Source organism: Bos mutus, chromosome 15 (genome assembly GCF_027580195.1).
Source record: "Bos mutus isolate GX-2022 chromosome 15, NWIPB_WYAK_1.1, whole genome shotgun sequence".
Classification (NCBI taxonomy): Eukaryota; Metazoa; Chordata; class Mammalia; order Artiodactyla; family Bovidae; genus Bos; species Bos mutus.
In genome coordinates, this window is record NC_091631.1 from 63,012,712 (window position 1) to 63,024,895 (window position 12,184).

The window sequence follows — 12,184 nt, forward strand, 5'->3', positions numbered from 1 at the left end:
CAGTTCTTCCAATGAATATTCAGGGTTGATTTCCCTTAAGATTGATTGGTTTGATCTTCTTGCAGTCTAAGCGACTCTCCAAAGTTTTCTCCAGCAGCACAATTCAAAAGCATCAATTATTTGGTGCTCTGCCTTCTTTATTGTCCAACTCTCATATCAGTACACGACTACTGGTAAAGCAAAAACTTTGATGGGACCTTGGTCAGCAAAGTGATGTCTTTGCTTTTAATATGCTGTCTAGGTTTGTTTGTCATAGGTTTCAAGGAGCAAGTTTATTTTAATATTGTGGCTGCAGTCACCATCTACAGTGATTTTAGAGCCCAAGAAAATAAAATCTGCCACTGCTTCTACTTTTTCCCCTTCTATTTGCCATGAAGTGATGGGACTGGATTTTAATTATTTGAATGTTGAGTTTTAAGCTCGCTAATGATTCAAGTCTTCAACTCACAAATGTTCAGTTTCACAGGGCACTTTCATAGCAAAGTGTTCAATAGGAAAGTTGGGTCTATTTAAGAATATAATTTTATTTCATATGCATGTATGAATATTGTTATATATAAAATATATAAATATAGTACAAATAAAACAGCACTATGTTTTTAGTTTTTCAGAAGAAGGCCCAGGTACATAAACTGCCATATTTCCAGAAGTTGAACAAGTCATTTCACTTTAGTATCTAGGGTAAAATTCTCTTTATATGAATTGGTAATATTGATTTCCATCATTGTCATTAATTACTTCAATATTTGGATCTATTTACATTTTACACTGTATTTTTTAACTACGCCTTTTTATTCTCTTTTCCTATTTCTTTATATTGATCTGTTTCTTTAATCCTTCTTCTCTCTTTTATTTCTTACTATTTATATTTGATAGTTTTACAAGTTATTTTCATTGCTATTGAATTTACCTTTAAATTTTAACAGAAATAAATAATGTAGAAAGTCTAATGTCAAACAACACACATCTTCCTTGCAAACAATATGACATCATTTACTCCCATCTTATGTCATTACTTCTTATAATCTTTCACCTGGATTTTAAAAATGTCTTGAATGCATTATAATTCATATCTATTTATGTAGCCAATATTTGTTGGGATTTATCAACATATATATTTTTATCTTTGCTCCTTATTCTTTTACATCTCAGAAAGTCTTTCTGAAATCCTTTAATTTAACATTATATTTTGAAGTCCCTCTTTTGATAAGTTCATATATCTTAATTCTTTAATTCTAAAGTCACAGTCTTCTTCACATTAAGTATGCTTTTTTATAGACTATAGAGAAATGCGGTATCTATCTAATTTTTTCCACTGAAGGAAATATATTTCCTTAGGTTGCTTTTAAATTATGCTCTTGTGTAAAATGGTTCCATTCTGTTAACTAAGATCAATAACACCCCCTTTTCCCTCCCCCGCCCCATTGTTTATTTGCTTTTTCTTGGTGACAATTTTCCCCCTTCTATGTTATAAAATTCTAGATTTGGCAATGCTTTATTATAAGGATTAATTTATTCTGGGTTGCAGGAACTGCAGAGATGTTTTGCATTTTCTTTTGATAGGCATACAAGGAGTCTCAGTGCAGCAGTACAGGAAAATTTTTTATAGTAGTTTAATTTAAAAATATTGTGATCTGTATTTATCAGTTCTTAGGATAAAATTCTGTCCCATGTGAACAATACTGAGACAGAAAAACTTCCAACATTCAACTTCAAGCAGAAGGTGGATTTTTTTTTTTTGGATTCACTTTTTTACTGACAGTGCAATCCCATGTGATTGCTGGCTTTATCCTTAAAGTATCCAATTCCCTATGGCCTATCCTTATATGCCTATTGGGTGTTAAACAGCTAAAGTCTCTTGTTTAAGGAGAGCCTCTTTGCTTAACCATCTCCTTGTTCCCCTCATACCACCATAGGCCTTCTGCACCCATGTAGACAGACAGGGTAGGGGGTCTCCAGAGGAAGAGAACCAAAAATGACATCTTTTTTTGATGTAAAATAAGCCATTTTGGTCTAAACCCTTTGTGACCTAAGTGAAAAGAAGTGTTGGTTGCTCAGTCCTGTCTAAATCTTTGTAACTCCATGGATTGTGGCCTGCCAGATCCTCTGTCCATGGAATTCTCCAGGCAAGAATACTGGAGTGGGTAGCTACTTCCTTCTGCAGGGGATCTTCCTGACCCAGGATCAAACCAAGGTCTCCCACACTGCAGGCAGATTCTTACTGTCTGAGCCACCAGAGAAGCCCTAAGCCTGACTACAAATGCCCGCTCTTGAACAGATTTTGGTAGTTAATGATCTTAAGGGAACACAGGAATGTAAGAACAGAGAAAAAGCAGTCAAACAATAGTGCAATGATAAAGCAGAACTCCTGATGGCTCAGTTGGTAAAGAAGCCTCCTGCAATGCAGGAGACCCAGGTTCAATCCCTGAATTGGGAAGATCCCCTGGAGAAGGAAATGGTAATCCACTCCAGTATTCCTGCCTGGAGAATCCCATGGACCTGACAGAGGAACCTGACAGGCTACACTTCATGGGGTTGCAAGGAGTCAGACATGACTGAGTGACTAAACAGCAAAGTAGAGTTTAGTTCCTCCTCAAGGGATATACCTAATAATATATATTTAAGTTCTGCAGGAACTAAGGCCCTCATCCACCAGCATGATGAAATAATGATGACCTTCCTAATGTCAATCAACTAAGACTTGGGCTTGGTCAACCTTGTCTTAGTTCTATACTGAATTCTCCTCCACTCAAGTCTCTTCATAAATATGCATGTACTCTTACCTTAAAACTCCAACATTGCTATTTGAGAAGATACTGCTTTGGGAGAGACCCCCGGTGTTCTTCTTACTTGATGCAAGTAATAATCAATCATTTCTTCCCCCAGTCTTTGGCTCGGTTATATCTATTGGTCAAATGACTAAGGTGAACCCAGCTTTTGGGTAGCAGAATCAACTCAAATGTTTCTTTTATTTTCTAGTTCATCTTTTTGCTTTTTCACTAAATTATTAATTTTGTCCTTCATTTCTAGCTCTTTTTTAGAGGGGTGTTTTCAGGTTTTCTCCTCTATCACAGTGCTAGAGATACAGGTTTTCTCCCAATATTTTTCTGTAGAATTCCTACCTACCCTTCAGATCTCAGCTCATAAGTTACATCCTCAGTGATGTATGTTTTCATCCCTATCATGTGCTATCACAGTACACTGTAAGTCTTCCACTTCATATTATTTGCAATTTCTATTTATATATTGTACAGCTCCAATTAATCTTTGTGTCCCCTACAATCCATTATGTTGACACTCACACAGGCAGTTTGACTTCAGAGAATAGAAGTACAGTGCTCTCAGCATAGACACTGAGAGGGAGGAAAAGTGTCCTGAAACCACAGGAATCACAACAGTTTATATCTTTACCAATATTGACCTGTTCATTGTGGGTTGGCTCAGGGGTCCCTGACCAATGAGCTTAAAAATCAGCATGTCCAGCTTTTAAATTTTGTGGCTTTCTTTGATTTTCCAGTCCTTGGATTTCCCTAAGACTTTGAGTCTCCAGCACCTGACCTTTTCTCATGACCTCAGGCCATTGTTCAAGAACCAGATGTATATATATTTTTTTGAGTTAATGGCCCACCTGGTGTTTTTCCCCTTGATGAGTTGGATACCAGTTACTGATTGTCCTATTGTGGGTTCAACTGTTTTATGGCTTCTGGGCCAGGAAGGCATCCCTGTGAATGTCAAGGAACAGGAACAGGAAGTACCGCTGTAGTTTACTGGAGTGCTGGAGTGAGACACTTGTATGAAAAAATAGGTGGATATTGGAATTGAATTTTTAGGAGGAGAAACCCAGGCCTTATCTCCTACACGGATTACCTAATGACTTTCTATCTAAATAAGATAGGGTCATGGTATGGTGATTCAGTGCCTGAGAAGACTTAGAAACTGGGGATCCAAAGAATACATAAAAATGGCAAGTTAAGCATTTTAAACTGATTGGTTAGAAATGACATATGTTAAGGACAAGAGCCAAACAAAATGTACAGATCAATACTAGTCAGGATGTAAATTGCTGTAAGTTCCGCCTTTTGGGGGCACTTTATCCCCTTTCAGTGTCTGTGCTGAGAGCTTTGTACTTTTCTTTATAAATTCTATTTGCTTGCTACTGTGAGTGTTTGTGTGTTCATGAAGTTCATTCTTTAGCTCCATGAACAAGAAGCCAGATTCCTATTTCAAAAGATCATTGGAAATGTAAGCCATCACCTCCTTTAAGGTGAAAACATCAGATAAATTACATTCTAAGATAAGGAAATTTATAACTTCTAAAAGAGCTTTGTCTTGTCATAACAAAGAGACATACTGTTCTTCTCATGTTGGGATTTAGCAAGAAGGATGGGAAAAAAGTTTTCTTTCCTTAGTGGAAATCTAGGCTGAGAGAAGCAAAATTGTCAAGCTGAATAGGAATGTTTTCTTAGTGTTTCCACTAATCACACAGCTGGGATTGGTCCCAGGTCTGTATGTTACCAAGTCCAAACTCGCTCTGCTCATCACACAATAGGTAAATAAATCTGAGAGATGAGGGTTTAAGACAAGGAAAGGACTTTATTTGGGGAGCTAGCTGACTGAGAAGATGGCAGGTTGGCACCTCAAAATAACCATCCTGTCAGGGTCTCCATGCCAGGTTCTTTTGTAGAGTTAGAGAGAAAGAAGCAATGAGGAACTGAAATCGAAAGGCAGAATAGACAGAGAGGGAGACAGTGGGGAAGTAAAGTGAAAGGGTCTTCAGTCTTACAAAATATCTTCAAGGGAATGGCCAGCCTTTGGAAGGGGTGTGCTAAGCTCTTCTATTCACAGGTGGACCGGGTCAGATTATCTGCCTATGAACTGAAAAAGGCACTTTAGTTTACAGTCAGACAGAGGGGAAGAGGCAATCTATTAAGTATGATTATAATAACAAAAGCAATGAAAAGCAAGTCAATAAAACAGTTTCCAACATGCAGTCAAATTTGGTTTCCTCTCTGCAACAGGCATAATTCCAAGTATCACATAATAAAAATAACTTGTGCTTACTTCTTTGCATATATGTTTCTGTGTGTGTGTGTGTGTGTGTGTGTGTGTGTGTATGCTGTCACTTCAGTAATGTTCAACTCTTTGTGATCCCAGGGACTGTAGCCCGCCAGGCTTCTCTGTCCATTAGATTCTCCAGGCAAGAATACTGGAGTTGGTTGCCATGCCCTCTTGCAGGGTATCTTCCAACCCATGTCTTATGCCTCCTGCATTGGCAGGTGGGCTCTTTACCACAAATGCTGAGGTAGAAATTGGTAGGCAGTCAGTGTGAGACTCTGAGACTTCTATCTCATTTTCAATAAACATCTTACTCCATTAACCTAAAACCATATCTTTTGTCCCAAATTCCTGAAATGTGTCCTTGGTCTGATAAATGATCAGCACTCAGATCCCAGAAAAGGCAATAATTAACTTCTGTCCCATATGCCTGATGGAAAAACAACTGGTGAGTATTAATCTTTAGTCTGATCCATTGTAAAATGGCCAAGGGGCATGAAAAAGGATGGCAATTTAATTCGAGGATCAAGAGAAGCCATAAAGATGTTAAGTTAAACACTGTGACCTTTAAACTGATTGGTTAGAAATAACATATTTTAAGGACAGGAGCCAACCAAAAATGTACAGATCAATACTAGTAAGTAAATGTGCTGTGCTGTGCTTAGTTGTTCAGTCATGTCTGACTCTTTGTTACTCCATGGACTGTAGCCCACCTGTCTCCTCTGTCCATAGGGATTCTCCCAAACTGCTGTTAAGTTCCGCCTTTTGGGGGGACACTTTACCCCCCCTCAGTGGCTATGCTGAGAGCTTTGTACTTTTCTTTCCTCTAAAATAAATCCTATTCACTTCCTACTGTGAGTATTTGTGTGTTCATGAGGTTTACTCTTCAGCTTCACAAACAAGAACTCAGATTCCCCCTTCAGTGCCACCTGGGAAGTCAGGTGTTTCTGTAATAATAATAATATTAATAAAAAAAATAATCAAATAAAGATGTTATGTTTCTATAAGGAACTTCAAATAAAAGGCATAAATTTAGATCTAAATTTAGTGAAGTGTTTCTGTATAACTCTCTATTTTGAGAATTGAACTCTTATGGGCATTGTCTTTTCATAATGGAAAATGTCCTGGGCTTAGCTTGAAGTCCAAAACTAAAAATACAAAAGTGTGTAAAACTTGAACGGTACTGAGATGGGGGATTTCTTACCTCCCTTGTTCTTCCGGTCATTGTAATTCTATTTAAAATAATGTAGGAACCCCCTTTTTGGCACTTTGCATATACCAGATTTTCCTTTCAACTAGATCATGCATACCTTTTTGCATGCCTGGCACATATGCATTCCTCCTGAGGTATTTACATTATTTTCATCTTGTTATTTGATCATGGAAATGATGACATTTTGCAGTGGATCCTTTCTTGATTATCAGAGTTCACTCAACAGAAATCTGGGAGCCTGGTGGGAATCTGTGATCTGGTCAGTTGATGTCATTGGGGGATTTGCTTGAAGATATTAATCATTAATTTGTTTAGAGTATCTCTTTCCATGAGAATTAGAGAAATAAGACAACCCCACAGTTAATATCAAAAGCATGATTTCTAAAATATTTCAGCTGTTTTAAATAGAGAAACACCGTCTTAAGCTTAAGATGGTTAAGTTTCCCCCCAAATAAGGTAATAAGTAATGTCACTCTAAAAAATTTATTGTGGCAGAAATATATAACTGTTCATCAAAATTAGTAGATACAAATTGGAGTGTATTTTCCATCCTATCTTGCTGTTAGGTGTAACTGTGTAATTGAATTCATAGGCAGGAATGTAAATGAAAGTCATGTATACAGTTACAATGGCTAGCCTATAAAATCCTACCAGGCAAAATGACCATCAAACTGGGTCCCTGAATAACAGCAAGAAGCAGATTTACTATGACCTAGAACCTCTTCATAATGATATATGCAATACACATTTATGCTGATCGACCTTGGGCTGATAATGGCTCAACAAAGCAGTATTCATGTCAATTGTTTTATGGCTGAGGATGACACATTTTGTGCCATCCTACCTCAAAAATGCATATTGTGGGAGAGGGGCATGGTGAAACTCCCTCAGCCTTGAAGTGTCTCTCTTATCTGATAAATAACTTTCTAACAGACATAAAACAGCCTGCTAAAAACTAGCAAGGGGGCACTTTTCTGTTCCCTTCTAATGTCTATGTCAGAAGCTTTCCCTATCGCTAGTATACTTTAATGAAACCTTGCTACACAAAAGGCTAACCCACTCCAGTACTCTCGCCTGGAAAATCCCATGGATGGAGAAGCCTGGTGGGCTGCAGTCCATGGGGTCGCGAAGAGTCAGACACGACTGAGTGACTTCACTTTCACTTTTCACTTTCACGCATTGGAGAAGGAAATGGCAACCCACTCCAGTGTTCTTGCCTGGAGAATCCCAGGGACAGGGGAGCCTGGTGGGCTGCCGTCTATGGGGTCGCACAGAGTCGGACACAACTGAAGCAACTTAGCAGCAGCAGCAGCAGATGTATATATTGGAGAAGGAAATGGCAACCCACTCCAGTGTTCTTGCCTGGAGAATCCCAGGGGTGGTGGAGCCTGGTGGGCTGCCGTGTATGGGGTCTATGGGGTGGCACAGAGTCGGACACGACTGAAGTGACTTAGCAGCAGCAGCAGCACACAAAAGGCTCCAAGTAGTCAAGCCTCGTCTGTGACCCTGGATGGAAATCCTCTCCTCTGGAGGTCACGAATCCTGGCATAACATAGAGTTTGCAGCAGCAACCTTTCATCTTGGGGGCTCCTCTGGGATCTTCAAGACAAGGTCAGGATGCTTGAAGCGCTAGTTCTTTGCTCTCCTAGTAAACACGTTTCCTGTTGGACTGTACTAACTCTACACTATGCCTGGCTCTGTAAAAGCAGCATGAGTGAGACGTGGAATTGGCCTGAAAGTGAGCACTGAGCCCTGCTTTGTGGTTTTGTGGTGCCTCATAATTGGAGAAGGCAATGGCAACCCACTCCAGTACTCTTGCCTGGAAAATCCCATAAACTGAGAAGCCTGGTGGGCTGCAGTCCATGGGGTCGCTAAGAGTCAGACACGACTAAGCGACTTCACTTTCACTTTTTACTTTCACGCATTGGAGAAGGAAATGGCAACCCACTCCAGTGTTCTTGCCTGGAGGATCCCAGGGATGGGGGAGCCTGGTGGGCTGCTGTCCATGGGGTCTCACAGAGTCGGACATGACTGAGGCGACTTTGCAGCAGCAGCAGCCAGTGCTAAGAGGCACCCAACGTCTCTGCAAGGGGAGTGGCCAGAAATGGGCAAAGTGTGTGGACTCTCCTTTCTCAGTCACCTTTTCCTGGTCTCTTTGACCACTTCATAACTGCCTGAGAAATTAGAACTACTAACCAAACCTGTTGGATCAGAGACTTTCAAGGGACTTCGATCCATGCTGTTGTTGTTTTATCACGCAGACAAGAGCATGTTCGGTAGCTAGGTGGAGCTCTAGCTCCAAGAACATCTCTCAGGCTAGAAGTTGCTCTCTGGGCTGCCTGCCTCAGGGGCTAGCAACCTGAATGTGAGTCTTTATCATGATAGAAGCACTGCTGGTGACCATGAGGTTTTTGAGGACATAGGTTGGGAGTCCCAGGATCTGGTCAGACTGGAAGTGCAGTGGCCCAGACTGGGACCATAACACAGCTAAAGGAAGATGGGATGAGTCATTTTGTCAGACGTACTCTTGAAGGGCTCAGGTGAGCATGTGCTAAGACTTTCAGATCAGATCAGATCAGATCAGTTGCTCAGTCATATCCGACTCTTTGCGACCCCATGAATCGCAGCACGCCAGGCCTCCCTGTCCATCACCAACTCCCGGAGTTCACTCAGACTCACGTCCATCGAGTCAGTGATGCCATCCAGCCATCTCATCCTCTGTCGTCCCCTTCTCCTCTTGCCCCCAATCCCTCCCAGCATCAGAGTCTTTTCCAATGAGTCAACTCTTCGCTAAGACTTTAAACTATGCCAAATTGGCAAACATAGAACAGGAAGAGAAGGAATCACCTGGTAAATTCTGAGATAGACTTTGAGAAGCCCTTCACAGATTCACTGAGCTTGATCCCCAAAGTGAAGAGGGAAGAATGATCTTAAAGAATACGATTTCTCAGTCAGCTCCAGATACCCACCGCAAGCTACTAAAACAGGCATATGGACCAAATCAGTCTTCAGATAGTCTGTTGCGACTAGCTCAGAGAGTTAATTCTGGCAGGGAATATGAGGAGAGGAAGGAAAGTCAGCGGAAGACCAAGGAACAGACTGAAGCCCTATTAATGGTGGTCAGAACTGTTCGGAGACAGCCTGAGAAAAGTGCCCAGAGGGACCCAGGTGGAAAGGGATGGATTTGCTATTACTGTGGAAAGGAGGGGCACCTCAAGTCGGATTGCCCTCAGGCTTCTAAGCCACTCCTGGGTCCATGTCCAGTCTGCAAAGGACCACACTGAGGGAGAGACTGCCCCCAGAGGTGTAGGCCACAGGGATTGGACTCTCAGGACAGTCAGGACTGAAGGTGGCTAGGGGTCCCCACACAAGCTTCTGTTCCTAATTATACCTGAGGAACCCCAGGTATTAATAATTGTGGGAGGAAAATCAGTTGATTTCCTTTTGGACACTGGGGCTACTTACTCTGTGATTATGGAAGCCCCTGGTCCACTTTCTCCCCAATCCGCTACTGTAATGGGATGAGGCAAATGTTAGCATTTCAGTTGTCCTCTAAGCTGCAACTGGACTCTGTGCTGTTTTCACATGAGTTTCTGATCATGACAGAATGTCCCTCACCCCTTTTAGGGAGGGATATACTGAGCAAGTCCATGCCTCTATTTTCATGAATATGGAGGCTCCTCTTTCCCTCCCAGGAACTGAACAAAATGTAAATTCTAGAGTGTGGGTTGATGGAAAAACTGTGGGTTGAGCACAAAATGCTTTTCCTGTTGTTGCCAAGCTCAAAGACCCACACGTATTTCCATATCAAAAGCAGTATCTTCTAAAACCTGAGGTTAAGGAAGGGTTAAAACTTATCATTAAAACTTCAAAGGAACAGGGGCTATTAATTCTCTGTGAGGAGGCCTTACAAATAGCTGTGAAAAGAAAAGAAGTGAAAAGCAAAGGAGAAAAGGAAAGATATAAGCATCTGAATGCAGAGTTCCAAAGAAAAGCAAGGAGAGATAAGAAAGCCTTCTTCAGGGATCAGTGCAAAGAAATAGAGGAAAACAACAGAATGGGAAAGACTAGAGATCTCTTCAAGAGAATTAGAGATACCAAGGGAACATTTCATGCAAAGATGGGCTTGATAAAGGACAGAAATGGTATGGACCTAACAGAAACAGAAGATATTAAGAAGAGGTAGCAAGAATACACAGAAGAACTATACAAAAAAGATCTTCATGACCCAGATAACCATGATGGTGTGATCACTAAGCTAGAGCCAGACATCCTGGAGTGTGAAGTCAAGAGGGCCTTAGGAAGCATTACTATGAACAAAGCTAGTGGAGGTGATGGAATTCCAGAGTGTTTTCAAATCATAAAAGATGATGCTGTGAAAGTGCTGCACTCAATATGCCAGCAAATTTGGAAAACTCAGCAGTGGCCACAGGACTGGAAAAGGTCAGTTTTCATTCCAATCCCAAAGAAAGGCAATGCCAAAAAATGCTCAGACTACCGCACAATTGCACTCATCTCACATTCTAGTAAAGTAATGCTAAAAAATCTCCAAGCCAGGCTTCAGCAATACATGAACCATGAACTTCCACATATTCAAGTGCCAGGGACCAGCCCCGGCTGAACCAGGGTATTCGAAGGAGAGACGGCGTAGGCGAAGATCAGGAAACAATTGCTTAATTAAACGTTAATTAAGGATATAAAGAGTAATAGAATGAGGATAGCTCAGTAGGAAAATTCAGTGGAGAAAAGAGGCTGAGATAAGGATAGCTCAGTGAGGAAATTCAGTGTAGAAAAGAGGCTGAATAATTCAGCCAGAAGGTAAGAGAAAGAACGACATGGTGAGACCAAGTTTCGGTGAACAAGGCCCGCACTTTATTTTCCAAAGTAGTTTTTATACCTTAAGTTATGCATAGAGGATAATGGGGGAAGGGGTAGAGTCATGCAGTAAGCCAGGCTTTCTTCCTGCAAACTTATCATATGCAAAAGTTTAGGTGATTTGCATCATCTTCTGGCCCGGAGGCCTTTTTCTCTAAAGGTGATTATTCTCAAGTCAGGCGCCAGCCTCCAAAAGCATTAGATAAAGTTGCATTCCTACAGAGCAAAGGTGTGGTGGGCTATAACAAGAAAAAGAATTAATTGAAGGGTCCCAGGTTACAAACATTAAAGCTACTATTTACACCAGTTATATTAATCAATACACTGCCAGGGACACAGCAGGTAAGGGATATGGAAACTTAGCAGCAAACATTGGCCCAACAAGTGAAAATCCCTTCACCAATACAATTTCTAATCAATCTTTTAACTACTCAAAAGAATCTGTGTTTAGACAGTTTAGGACATCTCCTGCCTCTCACAGTTGGGAGGCTCGAACAATCACATGAGGCCGGAAAAACCTATTCAGGCAGGCTAGAGGATTTCCAAAGGAGTTTGTAGGTTAAACACTGTCACACCCAGGAATTATTAACTGGAGCTGTAAGCTAACTTTTTTCAGAGAGGTAGTGGGGGACAGCCCCCCGTAAAGTCAGAGGTGTAGGTGAAAGCACAAAGCAGAAAGTAGGCAGACTCTGGTTTTGGGGGTAGATTGCTCGAGAATTTCCAGGGAGACTCCTGAGGCTTGATCCCGCCTTTGCGTATGCCAAGCCTCCTTCCTCATGACCTTTGTCATGGGTGGAGTTCCTCACGCTGGCTACTGGCAGTGATAGAATTCCAGTTGAGCTATTCCAGATCCTGAAAAGTGCTGCACTCAATATGCAATATGCACTCAATATGCAATATGCCGGCTCCCGGCATTCAAGCTGGTTTTAGAAAAGGCAGAGGAACCAGAGATCAAATTGCCATCATCCGCTGGATCACTGAAAAAGCAAGGGAGTTCCAGAAAAACATCTATTTCTTCTTTATTGACTATGCCAAAGCCTT